This window comes from Panthera uncia (assembly GCF_023721935.1).
Source record: "Panthera uncia isolate 11264 chromosome A1 unlocalized genomic scaffold, Puncia_PCG_1.0 HiC_scaffold_17, whole genome shotgun sequence".
Lineage (NCBI taxonomy): Eukaryota > Metazoa > Chordata > Mammalia > Carnivora > Felidae > Panthera > Panthera uncia.
In genome coordinates this window covers 46400800-46409516 of record NW_026057577.1, presented here as the reverse complement: position 1 = coordinate 46409516, position 8717 = coordinate 46400800, and positions in this window count along the sequence as shown.

The window sequence follows — 8717 nt, the reverse complement described above, 5'->3', positions numbered from 1 at the left end:
CTGTGTCTGAATCTATTCTGACAGTGCAGAGCCTGCTTAGGATTCTCTCTCTCCCTCTCCTCTGCCCCTCCTCATCTCATGCTCTCTCTCAATAAATAAACATTTAAAAAGATACAAAAATATATATGAAATGTATTTTTAAATATTTGAAAAATATTCAAATTCACTCAATTACAAAAACACAAATTAAGGGAATATATTCTAATATATCAATCTGGTCAAAGTTTCAAAAAATATGACACTTTATGTTGATTAGGCTATGAGAAAACAGACCTATTGTATATCGCTAGTAAAAAAAGGAAATTGGTACAACCCTGTGGACTGGGAATTTGGTGTTATCTGACAAAATTACATATTCATTTACCTTTTGACCCAGCATTCCACTTATCAGAAAAAATCCTGTACAAATACCTCCAAAATTACATATACTCAAGGTTATTTATCATAGCATTGTTTATAATCGCAAAAATATATTGGAAACAACTTACACACCCACATATAGGAAGAGTGTTTGAATTAACTGTGTATAACCACAGAATGGAGTATTGTTTGGCCTTATAAATAGAGGAGGAATGTAGCTATAAACTGAAATGAAGTAATTTCCAGACATGTTTATCATGAAAAAAGCACAGCCTACATAAATATTTATAGTGTGCTACCTCTCCTATAAGAAAGGTGGGATAAAAGTACACATGTATCTGTTCATGTGCAAAAGATTTGTACAGAAGAAATACAGGAAGCATAAACCAGAAACTAAAGAGATTGGTAACGTGCAGATGGTAGGTGGGAAAGGGGTGGAAAGAAGGAGAAAACAGGAACAGGGAAGAAGGAGGAGTGATACTGCTCTGAGTATCTCTTTGTTTATATCTGACTCTTAGAACCATAGTGACAGTTTACATACCCTTCACACACCATAAAAGTAAACTAGACTTACAGAGAAGATAAAAAATGGAATACAAACACTAACAAATACACTTATTTTACAAATGATCACCATAACCACACTCAAATAGGGTAGGAAAAAAGAATCTAATTGGGAAAAGAGTACCTCGACTGAATATTCTAAGGCTAAAGACTAAAACTATACATACATGCTCTCATCTATTAGAATAAGTGTTTCCCACAGAGATGTAGGTTAGCAATTCTGAAGCTACTATAATTGAACAAGTAAATGTATTATAACTAATGAAAGCCAAGGTTCTGATTGTGAAAAAATGTTATAAATCAGTTAAGGGGAAGGTTTAAACACTGTGGTGTTGGAATGGAATCTGAGGTAGCAGTATAAACTCGTGTCTTTTAATATAGTATAGATAAATAGAAATTTTGTTGTGTATGTTTAGATTGGTATAAATACAAGTGTTTTCTAGTCATGTCTGCCTAGAGGGCCTAGAAAAAATGACCCCAGAGTCTGTGAGCACACCTACAGCCCAGATTTTGATTTCTTTTTTTTTTTAATGTTTATTTATTTTTGAAAGAGAGAGAGAGAGAGAGCATGAACAGGGAAGGAGTAGGGAGATAGGGAGACAGAATCAGAAGCAGGTTCCAGGCTCTGAGCTGTCAGCACAGAGCCTGATGTGGGGCTTGAATTCACAAGCCTCAAGATCATGACCTGAGCTGAAGTTGGACACTTACCCAACTGAGCCACCAAGATGTCCTGAGATTTTGACTTGTAAACAAGATTTTTTTAAGAAAAGACAACAGAACTCCTTGGAGTAGTTGCTGATTTCAGACCTGGGGCAGGAAAAACACAAAAGAGCACAAAACATCTTCATTGTGCCAAAAAGCAAGGAAATGCTTAAAGAAAAAGGTATGTCAAAAGAAGATGAACTGATCTGAAAAATATCCTGATTACCAAAATGGGAAGCATTTGAGCAACAAGAAAAATCATACTATTGAATTTTAACCTACGGAGTGAAATGCATATCCAAGAGTACTCAATGATATTAATGAAAATAAATTCAATTAATATATATAATTAAAGTGACAGCCATTCCTTAAAGGAAAAGCCAAATTAATAATAAATGTAGAAAGAATAGGAAAACAGATTATCACCATTAAATAAACACCACAATAATAATTGTTGCAACCAAGACATACAATGGATGCTAAAATTGTGAAGGAGAAGTTTGAGAAGGAACTTAAGACTTGCAAAATCCCCAAATACTTCCTCCAATATATGTTTTAATTTTAGAGGGACAGGTATTACTTTATGATAGAGAAGTCAGATATGAACACAGCTGATACCACTCTCAGCCTCCCTAGACTGACAAAGCTTGCATTAAGTACATTCTTATTCTTACACCCGCGGACCCATAGCAAAGATCATGTACCCAGTTTTTGCAGGGAATAAAAATGTTAGCAACCCTCACATCAAGTGTAAAACCCAACCTGCAGATGAATTAAGGCTTTTTTCCATGCCTATTTTCCTTCCGACAAAGTTAATTTTTAACAGCACCATTTACTTAACTTTTGTGCTAATCATTCCACAAAATGCAACAGCGTATAGAAATACATGTTATTCTGTGTAAGGAAATAGTTTTTCTTTCCCTATTAGAAAAATGTCTACGTATAAATCTTTCTATAATTGTAAAATTCTAATCTAATCGTTTACATAAGCTTTTAGAAAAGAACTCTCCATGACAGTCTAAATGGATTTTATTAAAATGTATTTTTATGTAACAAGAAATTGACAATTGAGAATTTTAATTAAAATGAACTCGTGTTTAGTGACTTGGTTTATAGGAAATAAAGATAACATTTTGAAAAATAAATGAACCATTTAAATATTTTGGGTCAAAATTTAATGGAAACATTTCCCTTCTAGGGGTGGTAAACGTCCTCTTCATTAGATGTATTCTAAGCAGAGAATGGTTGCTTCTAGAAGGATCTCTGACTAAAACTTGAGACTTTCATACTGCATGCATGAAAGAGACTGCAATTAAAATCGGTCTATTTAGTACACTACTATTGTGTCATTTTAAAAATTAGCAAACACGTTTCTGAAAAACTAACAGAAAAACTCCTACCAGAATCAAAAGCAGATTTGCAGGTAAAGAATGTCCCATGTGCCAATTCCTTTCATTCACAGCTGTACCTTGCTAAACACACATACACATACATGCCTACTAAATTCAGACACATGTACACAAACTCCTATAAAAAAAAGTACTATACTAGGAACAAAGGGACACAGTTTAAAATACACAATGGAATACTACGTGGCAATGAGAAAGAATGAAATATGGCCCTTTGTAGCAACATGGATGGAACTGCAGAGTGTGATGCTAAGTGAAATAAGCCATACAGAGAAAGACAGATAGCATATGTTTTCACTCTTATGTGGATCCTGAGAAACTTAACAGAAACCCATGGGGGAGGGGAAGGAAAAAAAAAAAAAAAGAGGTTAAGTTGGAGAGAGCCAAAGCATAAGAGACTCTTAAAAACTGAGAACAAACTGAGGGTTGATGGGGGGTGGGAGGGAGGGGAGGGTGGGTGATGGGTATTGAGGAGGGCACCTTTTGGGATGAGCACTGGGTGTTGTATGGAAACCAATTTGACAATAAACTTCATATATTGAAAAAAAAATAAAAAATAAAAATAAAATGTATATAAAACCAGGGACACCTGGGTGGCTCAGTCGGTTACATGTCTGACTTCGACCTGAGTTCAAGCCCTGAATTGGACTCTGTGTTGACCGCTCAGAACCTGGGGAGCCTGCTTCAGATTATGTGTCTTCCTCTGTCTTTGCCCCTCCCCCACTCATGCTCTGTCTCTCTCTCTGTCTCTCAAAAATAAATAAATATTTATTTTTTTTAAATGTATATGAAAACAAAAAGCCCTCCAAATATTTCCTTTTATTCTTGACTTGGATTCTAATTGAGCACCTTTATTCCCATCTGTACTAACTAAAAAATGAGACAAAAAAGTCAAGAAAGAGTCAAAATCTTACCTTTGTTACTAATAAAATTTAGGCTAGAACATATAGCATATATATATATACAGCCAAATCACCTCCTTGTACTGAATTTTAGAATTAGATACATTTACTTCACTGGTCAAGGTCCCTCAGAGGGTTTGCATAGTTAGAATGTAAAGAAACCAGCAAGACAGAGGACAATGCTCACAAGCAAGAAACAATAAATTGGTTATTGCCCCTAGAACTATACGAAGAAATGGAACAGGTTACTGCCAAAATACAGGGAAGGGTTGCCTATTAAGAGAGCTACATCAAAGATGACCTTTGCTGAAGGGAAGCAGGCAGTCCATTGCAACTAAACAAAGAGAGACTTAGAGAAATAAATATCTTGACCTCATTCTCCTTCTTTCTGACCAACTGCCAAGTATCTCCTTAGGCTGAGCACAGCTAAAAGCTGGAGATCAAAAGTGCCTATAGCTGTAGTACATAAGCTTTCCTGGAGCAGAAACCAGGATGGAGAAGGGTAAAGAATGGATGTGAGGGAACAAACAGAAGATATCTGACACTGATATTCACAGACATTCCTGAGTCAGAGTAGCCAAGAATATGGTCTCTCTTCAGCCATCCTGTTTTCCAAAGAAAAGATGAGAGCCTGGTCTATGCAAGCCCCTTTTCTTTTCAAACACCAACAGTTATGTTATTCCTCCCTTCCAACCAGGAGAAAATGAGTGAAGGAATGGAAGCTAAAATTTTACGTTAATGGTATTCCTTTCACATGGAAGAAACAATAATGAGAGAGGAGGCAGAATTCCCCAAAATTCATTCCTCAAATTTTTGTTTTAATAATCCATTCGGTTAACCATTGAGCTCAACCAGAGATACATCTTCCCCATATCAGGGTAGGTTATCTGCATGTAATAGGATAGTTCAGCACTGCCCCCTATACACACACATACACAAGTTTTTGATGTCACATTTTTCAGACCAATCTGGATATGTTCCAGGAACCACTGTTAGACAATGTAGACTTTGCCCTTGGAAGGCACAAGACATTAATGAAATGTCTTCTTAGACATTTTAACAATATTAACTCTTGCAATCCATGAGCACAGAATATCTTCCCATTTATTTGTATTTTCTTCAATTCCTTTCATCAATATCTTGTACTTTTCAATGTACAGATCTTCTGCTTCCTTGGTTAAATTTATTCCTAGGTATTTTATTGTTTTTGATGCAACTCCAAGCCATTCTTAACTCGAGTTAAAGATGTATTCACTATCTACTTCTCTTTCCATTATATCTAGCCATGTTGTCCTATATTGTCCACAAGAGATGTGACATTAAGATTAAATTTCAACATTAATGTATTCAAATTAAAAAATACCAAAAGAGATTTACATTAAAATCTCCAGGGAGAAATTCAATTCCAAAATTTAAATCCTCTTTTAAGTTAAAGCTTAAGTGTGTTAGATTTAAAAATTATGATCCAAAAACAAATTTTCTCTTGTAATTCTATAAAGTTCAAAATTATTCATTTACTACTTCTTATGCCCAGTCACATTTAAGAAGAGTTCTTAATATTCTTTGAGCAACCATATCCTGGCCTAACTCTCAACAGCATGGGTGTAGTTAATTCAAGGTCTCAACTACTACACTGTTTTTATGCCAGACTTTCATGACCCTGTGACATCAAGTACATACACACAGGATGATCACAACCCTAACCACCATTCACTACAAAAAACGAAAACAAAAACAAAAAACCTTCCATTGCCAAGAGCAGTTATCTCAGGCCAAAATTCATCCTAACTATTGCCCGTTCTAAGTGTTTTCAGACTGTAGCTGAGACTCAATGGATTTATCAATGAATGAGATTAGCAGAGAAAATCTTGGTTTCACCTTCACCAGGATACCAAAAAATATGTGTCACTTTTCCAGAATCCATGATATGTAATCTTAAAGCCTACGTGGAAAAATTTATTAACACGAAGTTAATTTTGACACTATGCATTTAACATACTTGGAGAAAAAACTCATGCAGACTATCTTTCAAGTATGGAATATTAGATATTGCTGACTTGTCACAAAGTGCAGACCTTTACAAAAGTAGTGACTCCATACTGCATCTAATTTTGGGTGCTATTCTTCAAAGACAATACACTTAAAACTTAATTTCCATCTTATCTTTGGGTCCTGTGAATTGAATATAGGCTTTATTCTAGTGACATAGACATAAGGCTTTTGAGTAATTCTATGCTGCAGTGGCTATTTCCATTGTCTCTTGTCTTGTAACTGTTTAGTCCTGACCAATCTGCTTCCCAGGGACATCTCTCACTTGAATTTTATCAGCTAGACTTGAACCAGCTTGATATTACATGATTCAGGGGAAGGCCCTGTCTTTTGAGTCTGTAGAACAAGTTACCTGTATTCCACATTCGTTCTTCCACCTTTCATTTCAAGGCCCCAAGTGTAAAACTGAGTTTAGAATAGCCATCTTTTGCCAGCAAATTAAGGCATCTACCTCTCCACATGAGACACCTGGAGCTAAGAAATAATGAAATGTCAAAGTAGAAAGTAATACTCTCTCTTATGTGTAAAACACCTGTATACACAAAGACTGTTTGTGAAGAGCTGATAGTTGTGCTTCAGCCAACCCTGCTGGAGAATAGGTCAAGGTAGTCTAATTTACATCTTCTGCTTCTACTGAGTCCCATGCAACCACAAGGTTGTTTCTGATGCCTCCTGGTGTTCATAACCAACTAAGGCTCAACATACCTTTGCTTTGTTCAGGCTCCCAGGATCCCACACATTTCCCAAGGCTTAGAAAGACTTTCATCTTCTCTGAGACATGAATAGCAAAGTATATTCCCTGAGGCCATGAGCCTAACTCACTCACTTAGGTCTTGCATTATTATGACTCTCCCTGCTGCCTGTAACTAACAGTTTTTGTATTCAGGCAAGTGGCTGTTTTTCCCCCATGAACAAAGAGTCTGTTTCCCTCCTCCTTAACCTTGGCTGGTCTTTGACTATTTGTTTGTTTGTTAGTTTTTTGTTTTTTTGTTTTGTTTTGTTTTGAGAGAGTCCATAGGCCTCAGTGATCTACCCTTATATATTTTTCTTCTATATAGATATAGATATAGATATAGATATAGATATAGATATAGATATATAATATATATATATACTTTTTTTTTTTAACATGGTATAGGCTTAGATCAGAAAACTTTTTGGCCAGGAACATTTGTAAAATACTTTATTTGGCCAATAAATATATTTTACTAAGTGTATTACTGGTATTTAGGGCACCAGTTAGCCTATGTGATCTCATATACTGATCAATCTAGGCTGTCACTTTTTTAACAGGAAGAAATAAAAACTTCACAATGAGTAATAATAAGCAGCATGAATTTAAAACATATTGCAAATTCATAAAGATTTCACTGAAAAACAAGAGAAGCTTATTAAAAACTCCCAATTCATAATTATAGTGATAATTATAAGATTAGGTAGAATGTTAAACAAAAAATTACCGCCTCAAAAATAATCAAAGAAATACTAATGGAATAATCACTGCCAACTATTTTAATAGCTCAGGAGGACAGTTAAGCAGAGGCACTACAATATAATGATAAAATCTCAGTTCACCAGAAATATTTGATAGTTCTAAGCTGGTATGTACATGGGAACTTCAAAGACATCTCAAAATAAGTGAAATGCAATGAGCAAACTGGAAACTATCTGTGCAATGTTTATAACTAATTAAGAATATAATCCATATCATACACAAAGGATTCCTATGAATAAATAATAAAAGACAATCTAATAGAGAATGGGGCAAACATATGGACATATTTTCATTAAAGAGAAAATACAAATGACAAATAAACATGAAAAGATGCTCTATCATCCTAACAATCACATCCACGTTTTTGACATGAATAAATTTTGAAAATATAATAGTAATTAAGTATTACCAAGAATGTCAAGCAATGAGAATATTTAAAACTATTGCCAAAACTGTTTATTAGTTTAACTATTTTTTTAAAATATTACTTTCTAAACATGAACATGCACACATCTCACTATCTGGCAACTCTTGTATAAGGTGTATTATATACGCATCAGTGATATAAAATAAGTGTAGAATCATTGCTTGTGATTTAAAAAAATGACTGCCCACAGTACAACTGTCCATTGAAAGTAGAATGGATAATTGAGTTATGGAATATTTATGTATTTGAACAAGCAACTGTCAAAAGTATAACTGGAAAAGAAAAGTGAGGCTGGTAAAGAATACATGAGGAATGTATCAATGTATGTAATGTACAAATAGTCAATATTAAACCACATGTCTAATAGTGCCAAAAACAATAGCTGTGCTTAATATAAAATTCAGGATACTTGTTTTCTCTGAGACAGAAGGTCACAAATGTGACTGGGATCCCCCTCCACAACTTGTGCTCTCTCTTTTGCTCAAAATAAGTAAATAAATAAACTTAAAAAGAAAGAAAGAAAGAAAATCATTATAATAAAATTGCTGAACAATCTAAGAAAAAAAACTTGTCAAAGGAACAATAGTAAGATTGTTACATGACATTTAAAAAGAAACTATGGAAGATAAAAAACAATGGAACAGTATATTTAAGGTATAAGAACAAAATTAACATCTATAAATTTACATGAAGCAAAAATCCTAAAAAATAAAGATGTAATAAAGTTTTTTTTCAGACAAGAAATTACTGAGGAAATTAACTGTCAGTAGGCCATCTCTAAAAGGGATTTTAGAGGAATTAGGAAAAAG